Raw genomic sequence first — 13,785 nt, forward strand, 5'->3', positions numbered from 1 at the left:
TAATCACAGCAGCTAGAAAGATTCAGTGCTCTCACTGGCCAGTCTGAGGACATGGAATGACCCCAAATAAACATCATACCAGTCTGACAAACGCAGAGATCAAACAAAACATCTTGAGGGACACTTAAAGAAGATATGCACTCCATGTGAATACATTGATTAAAAAAATAACTGAAGGGCTGGAAGAAAGTGAACTTGGAAGATGTTGTCACATAAAAATGCTACATATTTGTTGCAAAGTTCATGTTGGCCAAAGGTGCTTGCTTCATTTTCAGACTGTTAAAAGAACCCAAGAATGATATATCAGTTTAAGTGGGTGTCTATGTGCAAAGGGAACATTTAGGGAACATATGAATCTTTACTGAGTTATTGTAGGCATCTCTTAAGGAGTTTCTTGGGTGAAGGAAAAGAAAAGTAAATGAATATATGAATATGAAATAGTTAAAAAGGATGAATGAATGAATGAATGAATACGTGAATGGGCATTTGTCCCTCTCACTCCTCTTTGAGTCTCCCTATTTTTAGAAATCGCTTGGATTTTTGTCTTCTTATCAAAATCATGATAATCAATCATGTCACTGATGTGCTTAAAGCTTGTTGCCCAATTCCAGGCACAGAGCAAATGAGGAATTCAGTTTTGGTTGTTTTGTCCACGATCTTATTCTGCCAGGTTGCACGACACAGTGGGTTCTTAGAAGATACTAGTTAATGCATTTAATTCTCTTATGCACCTTTTCCTTTATACTCTTTCACATCCTTAAACAATTAAAAAACAACAACAGCTGTTTATGGACATGCCACGTCTTTAGCAAAGCTTCTTTGACCAAATGCGTTACTTAATGACCTTTGTTCATCTGCCACTCATATTTATTAAGCACCTACTATGTCCCAGGCAGTATTATGGGAACTGGGGACATGCTGGTGAACTAGCAAAGGCTCTTCCCCCAGCCTGCCCCTACTAGCAGTTCCCATTTCAGTAGGAAGAGATCAAAAGATACAAACAAATTGAGTAAATAGGATTACAGGGGAGAAGGGGTGCTTCGTGAAGGAAACAGAGCTAACCTGAATTTTGGAAGCCAGTGTTTGCTGGGCTTGTGACAAGGATGGGGAGCAGAGACTATACCCATGACAGACAGTGAAATCCAATTACGGGGAGGGTGTGTGGTTGTCGATTCTGCACAAAAACTGATAATGATTCCGTGCTGCATATTGCTACGCGCAAATTCTATTCTATGGTTCTTCTCACAGTTCCATGCCACGGAAGAGGAAGAGGTGGGGGAAAAATGTCACATATGCAAAGGAACACAACTTTCGTGGGAGGAAGGAGATAGATTGCGTGAGTGGCTGACATGGTAACACTTTCCTACAGAGGATGCCAGGGGAAGACCCTTGGGTGTTCCTTAACTAAGCAGCATTTTTGTAGTTTGTCTTCAGAGGTTTTAAAGCTAAAAAAACAAAACAAAACAAAACAAAAACCCTGCCCCTTGCCTCCTTGAAATTCTTGGCTATTTTTCTGGTTTCCGTGAGGTTGGGTTTCTTGCAGAACTGTATCCTCGATTACATCTGTCAGGGGGCTCAGAAGTGAGTGATGGTGGTGACCGAACTGTGAGCCTTCTGGAGCCCTTACAGCGCCGTCTGCAGGACTGAAAGTCTTGCCTTCCACTCACTTTTGTTCTGCTCACAGTGACATTCTGTCCCTTGACTGTTAGGACATCTTTACTTCAGATGATTTTTGCAAGACCATCTCTGATTTCCAAAGTCGCCGCAGGAAAGCTGTGTTTTAAATGAAAGTTAACAGACATGGGTTTTGGGGGTGGGGTATGTTTTATGATATTTTCCTTGAGATCACTGAAAAGTTCTAGAGGTGATTATAAAACCAGGACAGGAGAAGAAGAATGCTAGAGCCCCTTCCCGCTGTTCTCATGTCAAGCCCAGGAGGGTAATTTTAAATTAATTCTCTGTTTATTCAGTAAATACCTAAGGAACATGTACCATGTAAACCACCACGGAAGACCCCCCCCCCTCCACCCAGGGACCAGCCTTGTCTTCTAGGAAATTACCTTCTGGTGGGTGGTAAGAGAGAGGTACATTCCAAAAACAACTTCACAATCAGTTATTTAATTGCAGTAGGTTAAGTGCTGAAGTGAGAAGTACAGAAAGCCAAGTCGATTTAAATTAGGGAGAGCCCCCAAACACAGCTTTTCTTTCTTCACCCCTGTAGCTCCAGAGTTTGAGAGGCAGCAGGTGCTTGCTAATGACCGTAACAATTTGAACGAATGAATGAATTCGTGGAGGGTGTAGAGACTTGCCCAATAAGAATCTTCTTGGAGCCAAATCGCCAGCTATCAAAAGGGACACAAAATCAAGGCTCCTTTTCTTTTTCAGGTAACACTTGAGACAACAGGTATTTCTGATGGAATTAACTCTCTGTGTTAGAACTTTAAGAAAACAGTCTCTTGCCTTTTCTCTTCTTACTCCGATGCTCCTTAAGTTCTTTCCAACTAGGGTGGAAGCCACCCTTGTCATGGTTTTTAGAACCGTGTGCTTTTCAAAAAAAAAAAAAAAATGCAGAGCAATCTGCCTTATCAGTATCTCTTCCAATTAATGTAATCTTGTTTCTGTTATTTCCACCATATTTTGCAATCCAGCGAGCCTCATTACATTTGCAAGTGCATTAAATTAGAGCCTCTATAGAAGGAGAATGATGATTATCAGCTAATTTAATTATGTTTCTACATTTGCAGCATTTAATGATGTCTGCCATTGTTGTGGGGATTCTTCCATTGGCTCCAGGTAGAATTAGCACTGATCTCATGTAAAGTTTACATTATCAGATAAAACTTGACAGCTCATCGAGGTGCATGTTCAGTAATTTTTGAATCTAATCAAAATTGATTTATGTGCAATCAAATTACAGGAATAAAGAAACAGCTTCACCTAATTTAGCTGCTGATTATAGTGTTGCCTGCCTCTGAAGTCACACCAATGTGCATCTCTTAGTTTTATACCAACACTTCATCAAGATATAAAATTCCATATAGGCTCTTTTTTTCTTCCTGCTTTTTTAAAAAAATTTGTTGTTGTTGTTATTATTATTATTATTATTTTGGCTGCGTTGCGTCTTCATTGCTGCTTGCAGGCTTTCTCTAGTTGTGGCGTATGGGGGCTACTCTTTGTTGTGGTACACGGGCCTCTCACTGGGGTGGCTTCTCTTGTTGCAGAACATGGACTCTAGGTGTGCGGACCTCAGTAGTAGCAGTGCATGGGCTCAGTAGTTGTGACTCGTGGGCTCTAGAGCGCAGGCTCGGTAGTTGTGACACACGGGCTTAGTTGTTCTGCAGCACGTGGGATCTTCCCGGACCAGGGCTCAAACCCATGTCCCCTGCATTGGCAGGCAGATTCTTAACAACTACACCACCAGGGAAGTCCATGCTGCTTCTTTTTTTAATGTTCACATTGCATAGTGGCTGGGTCCTGATCTTTTGATAGATCAGACTGACTATCTGTGCCCCCTGAGCTTTGTGTCCTGTGCAGCAAACCTCGCCTTTGTGCCCTTAAGTGTCAGGCACAGAAACCTTATACTAAATGCCTAGATGGGTCCTCAGAGTAGGAGGAAAGGGCCCAGGAAGGGAGCCGTGCGTGCTCAGGAGCTGGTGCTGATGTGGGAGGAAGCTGAGTCATCATTCTTCCTCCTTCCCTAAGGCTTCTCAACTGAGTCAAAAATAGGTACACAAACCAGGTGGGGATTAAAGGACAGAATTCTGTATATTACCCACTGGAAAATGGTGCTTTTATATTTGTTTGGCAGACACTTATTTAATAGTTACCATGTGCCAGATACAATTTAAAGGACTTGGCAAACAGAAACCCCCTTCATCGTTATAATAATGAAGAAACTGAGGGACAGAAAGCTGCACTGTTTTGCCCAGTGTAGCCAAGCTGGCATGTGAAAGAACCAGGATTCTAATCCAGGTGGTCTGGCTCCAGAGTTCATAATCCTAAGCACGATGCCCTGTTGCTTCTCCGGAAGCTGAAATTGGCTGTCACTCAACCCGCTTTATCCCTGAAGTCATATCTAGACCTTGGAAGAAACTGAGCAGTTTGGAGGGCATTTGATCTACCTCTCCCCACAGCGGAGTGAGATCCAAAGAGAGGAAGCTTAAAGCTGGTCTCTAGAAGGTGATGCCCTGCCCCCTGTCCTAGGTGTGCTTACCTGCCCTAGATACCGCATACCTGCCCTCGGTGAGCTTAGGAAATGGAGGTCAAAATGAAAGCAGGTATTGTTTGGAGGTAGCAAGCAGGAGGAGGAGAAAGAGAGGGAGAGGGACTTCCCTGGTGGTGCAGTGGTTAAGAACCCACCTGCCAGTGCAGGGGACATGGGTTTAAGCCCTGGTCTGGGAAGATCCCACATGCCACAGAGCAACTAAGCCCGTGTGCTGCAACTACTGAGCCTGTGCTCTGGAGCCCACGAGCCACAACTATTAAGTCCATGTGCCACAGCTACTGAAGTCCACATGCCTAGAGCCTGTGCTTTGCCACAAGAGAAGCCACAGCAATGAGAAGCCTGCCCAACGCCACAAAGAGTAGCCCCTGCTCGCCGAAACTAGAGAAAGCCCGCACACAGCAACAAAGACCCAACACAGCCAAAAATAAATAAATAAATAAATAAATTTAAAATAAAAAAGAAAGGGAGCGAGGGAGAGAGAGAGAGATTGAGAGAGTGAAGCTCACCCATCAGAGGAGTCCTTCTACCCCCAAGAAGTAGACTGCGCAAGGGGCAAGACTGGAGACATGCTTCCCCAAATTCTCATCATACACTGGAGGATTGGTTTAAGTCTCTAGCATGTGGATCATGGGAGAACGCACGAAGTAATAAGAAAACGAGGAGTCTGAGGAACCCATGCCATATGATGGATGGAGTAAATTTTCAGGCAGGGAAGCAGCAGCTTCTGAAATGAAGGCACGGTAGTGCGAAGGTCAACCGTTCAGTGAGGCTGAAGGGAGGGTGGGGAGTTGGAGGAAGATGATGCTGAAGCCAAACTGTGAATGAACAGGTGGGTCCCACAAGGGATAATGTTTGAGTAAAATAGAATGTGTGAAAGGAGAACCTTCATGAAACTTTTAGACATTCTCCAATTCTGAGTGGCTTCAAACAATTGCTCCCTGTAGTCGGCATCCTCAACCTTTTTTGGGTGCAAGGCCCACACTAATTGTCACTAAACCTGGCAAAAGCACTAAAAACATAATTGTTGCTGCAACGTGTAGTGTCTCCATGTGTCCGTAACGGCATCTGTGGGTCACTGTTGGAACAGAACCGTGTAGGAGGCTGACCAGCTCTCTTATTTGTTCATGAAGACATGCTGGTAGACAAGATGTTGTTCTGGACTATTGGTTGAGTATTACATTCTCCCTATTACAGCCTACATGTGTGTCCTGCTCAGTTCACTACTGTCTCTGGAGGACAGATCCTTAAGAATGTTTACTCAGTGGTAGCAAAAGTATATTTTGCATCTTGTTCAAAATTTGGCAATGTTTTCATGAAGGGTTTATTGATGGCAAACCACTGGGATTCTCCTGAGACTGGAGTGTATTCCAGTAGTGGGGTGTGATTTTTCTTTTTAATTTTATGGTTTATTTTATTTGTTTATTTTGTTTCAGCTGAGTTGGGTCTTTGTTGCTGTGTGTGGGCTTTCTCTAGGGGCAGCAAGCAGGGGCTACTCTTCGTTGCAGTGCATGGGCTTCTCATTGTGGGGGCTTCTCTTGTTGCAGAGCACGAGCTCTAGGCGCGTGGGCTTCAGTAATTGCAGCATGTGGGCTCAGTAGTTGTGGCTTGTGGGCTTAGTTGCTCTGAGGCATGTGGGATCTTCCTGGACCAGGGACTGAACGTGTGTCCCCTGCATTGGCAGGCAAATTCTTAACCACTGCGCCCCCAGGGAAGTCCTGATTTTTTTTTTCCGTGATGTATGGATAAGCATTTTATCATTTTAGGTATTCATTTTTTCAACGTTATTTTTCAAATATAGAAAAGATGCAAGAGTCATAAACACCCACATATCCACCACCAAGATACTACAACTAAGATTTTACCATATTTCTTTTATCACATATCTATCCATCTACCCCTGAATGCGTTTGTCCACCTTATTTTGCATTTCAAAGTGAGTTGCCACCTTGAATACCTCAGGATGTGGACTGTTAACAAGAGGTCACTATTTACCTGTGGCTTCTTTTTTCAAGGCATATTTATTTACACTGAGATACACAGATCTTAAGTGCACTGTTTGATGAGGTTTGACAAATGAGTATGCTTGTATAACATGAGCTTCTGTGATGCTATAAAACTGTGATGCTATAAAACTGTCACCCCCAAAAGTTTAGGTGTGATTTGTATGTGTATTAGAGAAACAACTCATGTGGCAAACCTATGATTACGTGAATAGATTAAATTAAAAAGTGAGTATGTTTGTGTATACATATACACATGTATGCATGTATACACGTATGTATATATGTGTATGCATGTGTGTATGTATATATGTGTACATATATGTATGATTTGCCTTGGATTAAATAGTACAAGTGGTGTGCAGATGTGGCAAAAATTCTAGGTGTGCTGCAAGTATCCCTGTATTTGGTAATTACAAGCCTAGGGAAGAGGTAACCTGATCCTGTTAGCATCACCTTCTGGAAGAACATGAGGATATAGACAGTGCAAGAGTACACAGATGTAATGCCTGGGATGCATGGAAGGAAGCAGTGTCACTCACCTGACTGAGGCTGTTGAATGACTTCTTTCTCTGAGAGTACCAACAGCTACAAGTTTTTAAAGTCAGCCTTGATTTACATTGTATGTTTTCAGTGATCATTAATGTCACAAATACTTAAGTTGAGATCAGCTGTCTTGGTTTAAAAAAATAGGTTATGCATGCATCTTTCGACCCCAACATATGTGGATGAAAATCAACATTAATTGGCAGGATGAACGAGGGTGGGGAGGGCGGGTGTCTGGCTGCAGTATTCTTAGAAAGAGTATTGAGAGAGATGCTCACAGCCCCTTAACTGGGGATGACAGCTAGATTTTAATTAATAGCAGATGATTCTTGTGGTCAGCCATCTGACATTTAGGTGGATCACACAAAAGCCTTTCCACTTGAAACACATTTATTTCCAGCTTAATTAGTCCTTCTGAGATAGCCTTGCTATTAGCAACAGCCTCTCCATTTGAGATCCTTTTAACTAGACCTTTTATTTTTATTTTTTTTTGTTTTTTATTCTTCTCATTTTCTACTGGCTTAATGTTTTAAAAGACCTGGGCTAACTCATTTTAATGACCTCTGCTACATAAATGCTAATTTTACATTTGGCCTTATGTCGGGAGTTTTTTTTTTTTTTTAAAGACCATTGCTTTCAGAAGGACAAAAATGGGAAGTTTAAACCCCTTACTGTCATCTGCCTGAAAAATCCTGTGGTTTCTTGTGACAGGAAGAGGGTTTTCAAATCCCTCCTTGGTCTAAGCTTCTCTGCTTGACGGCTCATTATTTAACTCAGCTGTTTCAGCTTCACCTTCACCCAGTTAATTAAGTAACTCATTGAATGTATTATTCAGTTTTGATTCCCCTGTCCACGACAGAGAGAGATGGGGAATGCTTCTTCATCCCTGCCTTCCTGCCACTTTCTCTTGCCTCTTCTTTCTCTTCTTTCCACCCAAAGGAGGAAACAGAGAGAGCGCGGGAGAGGAAATTGTGTCATAAGAAATGAAGAGCGGATATTATCAGCTGAATCAATTATCAGTTCCTGGAGTAGGTTATTTTTTAAATTTTTTAAATTAATTTATTTTTATTGGCTGTGTTGAGTCTTCGTTGCTGCACACGGGCTTTCTCTAGTTGCCGTGAGTGGGGGCTACTCTTCATTGTGGCGCATGGGCTTCTCATTGTGGTGGCTTCTCTTGCTGCGGAACACAGGCTCTAGACATGCGGTCTTCAGTAGTTGCGGCCTCAGGCTCAGTAGTTGTGGCGCATGGGCTTAGTCGCTCAGCGGCATGTGGGATCATCCCGGACCAGGGCTCAAACCCACGTCCCCTGCATTAGCAGGCGGATTCTTAATTGCTGTGCCACCAGGGAAGTCCCTGTTTATTTTTTTTAATAGACCTATACCTGGAAGATGAGGTTGATGATGGTGATGACACGATATGTCTTGATGATAATCTTAACATCACTCTACTCAAGGCAGTGTTTTAGGTACCTGTCTTTAGTGATCTTAGCTAATACTCAGAGCAGCCCTATGAGGGAAGCATGAGAAATAGCCCCACTTTACAGATAAGAAAGCTAAGATCTAATTGAGTTAATTTATTTAAATCTCATAGCTAGTATGCACCCAAAACTTAATTTGAACCCAGAACTAGGTGATTCTTAACACTTATGATACCAAGGGCATCTCAGTTAGATATCTGTGTATTTGTAGTCGAGCTTATATTCCTAAGCTTGGCGGGTTGGGATTTATGATGAAAATGTCATGAGAAGGATGTCCAAATGGTAGGTTACCTACGTTTCTTGATCAATTAGTAACAGCTAGAAAAAGTCAGCTTTCCTCCAAGTCAGTGGTCCTCAATCAGGGGCAATTTTATCCACAAGAGGCATCTGACCAAATAGCTATGATGTATGACCCTTTATATATGTACATTAAATCCAATAAAAGTGGTTTAAATGTACCCTGTTGAATATATATGGATTTGGTGGGGAGGAGAGGATTGGACTTGGACTTACCTAATTGTTTTTCGACCTGGCTGGAAATAAATAAGAAAAGACATTTAATATGGATGAAAGTAGGAGAGGGGGGTAGTGGGGGGGGCGGGGCATGTGCACAGGAAAGAGAAAGAAACACTAACATGAAAAGGCAGACAGAAATTTAGAAGGTCAAAGCCAGAGTAATTGAAATAGACTTTGGAAATTGTGGATCTGAGAAAGAATTAGAAGTTAAGGAGTAGGTAAATAGGAAGATAAGGAAAAGTAAAGAGACAAATAGAATAAAACCAAAATAGGTGCATGCCTGAAAGAGGAGGGGGGAGAGGGAGGGAGGCAGGAAAGAGAGAGTGTGGGGTGGGGGGGGAGGGGGAGAGAAGGGGGGAGGGAGGGGGGGAGAGAAGGGGGGAGGGAGAGGGGGTAAGAGAAGAAAATGAATTTTAATGTCTAAGAAAAAGGAAGGTAGAACCTTAAGAAGGTGAAGTAGAAATAATTTTTTAAAATCCCTCCTTATTATGAAGCATAGTTTTTTGGGGGGCAGGTGGGGGATACCCCAGTAAAAAGGCAAGTTGTATAGAGAGGTGGGTAAAATGCAGACTCCGACACCAAATTCTTTAAATTACTACAAGTGTTGCTGAATAGATAGTAAGCGCCAGGTACTGATCCTAGGTGGGAATGCAGCATGGAAAAACCAAGTGAAAGGCCTTCCTTCATGGAACTAGACTCTAGTGGATATGGAGGCAGAAAAATAAATAAGAAAGCCTTTTCGTGCAAATAATGGTAAATGCAATAAATAAATAAAAACAGAGAGAGATGGTAGGACATCACTGGGTTTTGGAGGTGGGCTCACCAACGAGCTGGTATTTGAACTGACACCAGGACGGGATGAAGGAGCCAGCCACGTGGATTTCCTGAGCAAGAGCTTTGCAGGGAGAAGGTCAAGTAAGTGCAGGCAAACACCCCCAGGAGGGCACAAGCCGCTGTATCTGAGAAGCTGTCAGAAGGTCAGCGTGGCTGAAAAGGAGTGAGCAACAGGAAGTGGGGAGAGGCATTAGGAAATGCGTCAATAAGGCTGCATGGGGAGTTGAGTTTCATCCTCAATGGTATGAGTAGCCATTAGGGTTTCAAACAGAAATTCCATACTTTGATGAAAAGTTTCATAAGGATAGACCTTATGTCTTTTTATTTCTATATCTGCCACTTATTAATTGAACATCCTGAACATAATTACTTCATCTCTCTGAACCTTAGTTTCCCCCTCCCTGAAGCACAGATGATAATAAAACTTACAGCATAGGGTCGCTCGAAAGAAGTGATGCAGATAAAGCACTTGGGGATGGGCTTGCCGTAGAGTTCGGTTTGTTCTATGCTAAAACAACAACAAGAGATCTGAGGAACCTTGGACCAGCTGTTATAAAGACATCTGGGAAAAAATCTGCCCTAGTACACTGTTGGTAGGAATGTAAAATGGTGCAGCTACTATAAAAAACAGTGTGGAAATTCCTCAAAAAATTAAAAATACAGTTACCGTATGATCCAGGAATTCCATTTCCCGGTATACATTTGAAGGAAACAAAATCACTATCTTGAAGTGATATCTGCACCCCCATGTTCATTGCAGCATTACTCACAATAGCCAAGATGCAGAAACATCCATATGGCTATCAACCAATGAATGGATAAAGAATCTGTGATGTATACAGACAATGGAATATTATACAGTCATTAAAAAGAAGGAAATCCTGACATTTGAGACAACATGGATGGATCTTGAGGGCCTTATGCTCAGTGAAATAAGTCAGACAGAGAAAGACATACTGTATACCCCCGCTTATAGGTGGCATCTAAAGAATTGAACTCATTGAAACAGAGAAGAGATGCGTGGTTGCCCGAGGTGAGGGGCTGGGGGAGGGGGAATGGGGTGAAGATGATCTGGATTCCAACTTTCAGTTAGGTTCCAGTTACAAGATTTATAAGCTCTGGGGATATAATATACAGCATAATGAGTGTAGTTGGCAATACTGTATTGTGTATTTGAATATTGCTAAGAGACTAGATCTTGAAAGTTTTCATCATGAGAAAAACCTTTTTGTAACTATGGGGAGTGATGGATATTAACTAAACCTATTGTGGTAATCATTTCACAATATATACATACATTACATCATTACACTGTACACCATAAACATACAATGTTGTATATTTACTATATCTCAATAAAACTGGGGAGAAAAAGATCTGAAGTCTATGGAGAAATGAAAGACTTCATAAACAGCATGGAGATCATGTGTCTGCTTTTATCCACTGTCTTGCTGAGATGATCTTCTTGTGGTTATTAGAACAACGTTACAGCAGTCCCTCGCCTATGTATCTGTGGCTGCTGTCTATGTGTGAAAAGTCCATGGCGGGGGGAGGGGGGGTGGCGGGGAGACAGGGACATGCATCTTTTGACAATATTGATGGATTTCAGTAAAACAAAACTGAGCTTTCAGAAGTGAGAAGGCAGCCTGGCTGGGGTATTTTGCTTGAGGTATTCCTTTGATGATACCATGCCCATGTGACACCCAGAAAAGCATCTCTTTAGCTAAGTGCCTGCCAGGTCACCCAACCTGGAATCCAGTGATAAAGCTTAAGCAGCCCTCAGGGCCTGTGACCTCAGAGAGTTACTTAGTCTGACTTTATCGGTGTCACCTCTTCTTTCCCATTATATTTCTTATTACCAGAGCTGATCTTTTTCCTTAAAATCGGTTAACCTTATTTATACAAGGGGAAAGGACCATTTGAGCTCTCAGACAGGAAGCTGATGGGAAATCGTAAGCCTCCTAAAGACGGTGAGAGCTTCCTGTTGTTTGGGGTCCTGGCGGAGATTACTTTAAAAAAAAGAGGGAGGAGGAGAGAAATCAGAACATAAATTTTCCTGGGGTTGGCTCGTTTCTCCCCAGTGTGTGCCTTTCTATCGAGCCTTTGGGGGACGTTTGCAATGGCTGTATCCATCTTACAGATGAAAGTTGTGAGCACCCCAGTGTCGATGTGGGGGTGTTAGGAGGGCAGGTCAAACGTTCAGAACTGCCGTCTATGGCTATAGACTAAGAAAGAGTCTTCTTCCATAGGTAGGCGCAAAGGGCTCTTGAATGTCTAAATCCACAGTCATTTTAGTCTCGAAGGCATGCAATGACTTGGTTTCAAGCCAGTGACTGTAATTGGCCGTGTGTATTAGCGGCTTTAAAATCCAGGCTCTGTTCAAACCCTCTATTTTCATTCCTCATAAACACAAACTGCATATATATATATATAAGTAATACTCATGCTGTTATACCAGTTACACTAGTAATTGATGGAGGCTCAAAATAGTTAGGAAAGCTAATAAATGGCAAAACTGCCTTCTGTTGTGTGTTCATTTATTCCTCCATTAAAGACATTTTCCCCTCCTTGTGGACCGTATTGTGAGTACAACAGGAAAGCACATTGCCGGAATAGTTACCATCACCGGCTTTGGGTAGAACAAACCAGGTTCGAATCCCAAAGCCTGCATTTGTCAGATCTGTGACCTCTGGCAAGAAACCTAACCTCTCTGAGTTATTTATTCTAAAATGGGGATAATCATTGTGTCTGCTTCATCATGGGATTAAGTGAAGTTTTTTTATGTTGTTATGTTACATTATGTTATACACACACACATTTATGTATAACAGAATCTTGTATTTATATAAATTTTTATCTCCAAGAATGATTTTTTAGACTACGATTAGTCATCATTGTTGCCTTTGAGAAGCTGATAATCTCATGGAAGAGACAGACACATATAAAATGCACTGGAAATACATACCCTAATGAAATCAACCCTACAATAAAAGTGCCAGACAGAGGGCATCATGCCAGGAAGAGAGGGACCAGTCAGTTCTGTATGGGCAGAGCCGAGAAGCAGGTGAGATTAGCTTTGGTAAGCACATAATTGAGTGAGCAGAGGGACAGTGATTCAGAGGGAGGGGACACCATGAACCCAATTTTTGGAACATAAAAATGTTTATGGACAAATAGATTCGGCCAGAACATAGGGTCTCGGGAGGAACATCATAGAATGTGAGTCTAGGAAAATAGGTGGGATTAGTGAGAGCATGAGTCATGAGGTTTATTTATTTTCATTTTATGTATTAATATATTATACCCAACATAAACTTTTAACACACTTGGCAAATTAAGCTCATACATTTAAGTCAATACTTGATGCATCTGAGCAAAAAAAAATAACTAAATATAGAAAGTTACTTACCCTCTAATGAATATATCAGAAATCAGATAGATTTCTGTTATATCTGATCACCTGAAACTGACAAATCTGGAAGTCATCAAATAAACAGGCACACAGAAAAACAGAACATACGTTTAACTATAAAAGACTGAAACTCTAAAGCACTCTGCAGCAAACTGATTGTGAATCTGGAACCAAATGAAATGAAATGAGAGCAGGAAGTACAGCTGACCATAAAGGAAGGCGCCAGAAGAACGTTGAAATATGTCCACATATCTTCAAGGAAACAACAATCCAGGGCTGTTTCGCAGGAGATGAAGACATTCTAAGGTTATCAGCATCTTGGAGGTGGTATTGTACTGAGTTACCATCCACATTTCAGGAGGGGAAGGCAGTGAAATACACTTTACAGGGATTTCACCCAGGATGGTTAACATGACAAAGCATCTATATGTAAAGAGATTGGCCTTCATGATTTGACATAGTCAGCATTTATTTTCTTACCTCATTCCCAGGATACTGGTGGATAATTGGTAGTTAAATTTCTATTACTTTCTCCCAACACAATGCCTATGTCCTATAAATTGTATAGGCCTGCCAACACAAAAGAGAAAGTAATCAAAACGTTAAAGGAATACTCTTGATTCTCTTTTTTGCATATAAAAACCAAATGACAGTTTCTTCAAATAAACATGGCATTTGGGAAAGGGGGTGAACAAGCAGAGAGAAATGTAATTATCCTAAACCGTCTCGTTTAAGATACTTTTCCCCTGCACTCATGTAAGAATTGATATGAGT

This window comes from Hippopotamus amphibius, chromosome 9 (assembly GCF_030028045.1).
Source record: "Hippopotamus amphibius kiboko isolate mHipAmp2 chromosome 9, mHipAmp2.hap2, whole genome shotgun sequence".
NCBI lineage: Eukaryota > Metazoa > Chordata > Mammalia > Artiodactyla > Hippopotamidae > Hippopotamus > Hippopotamus amphibius.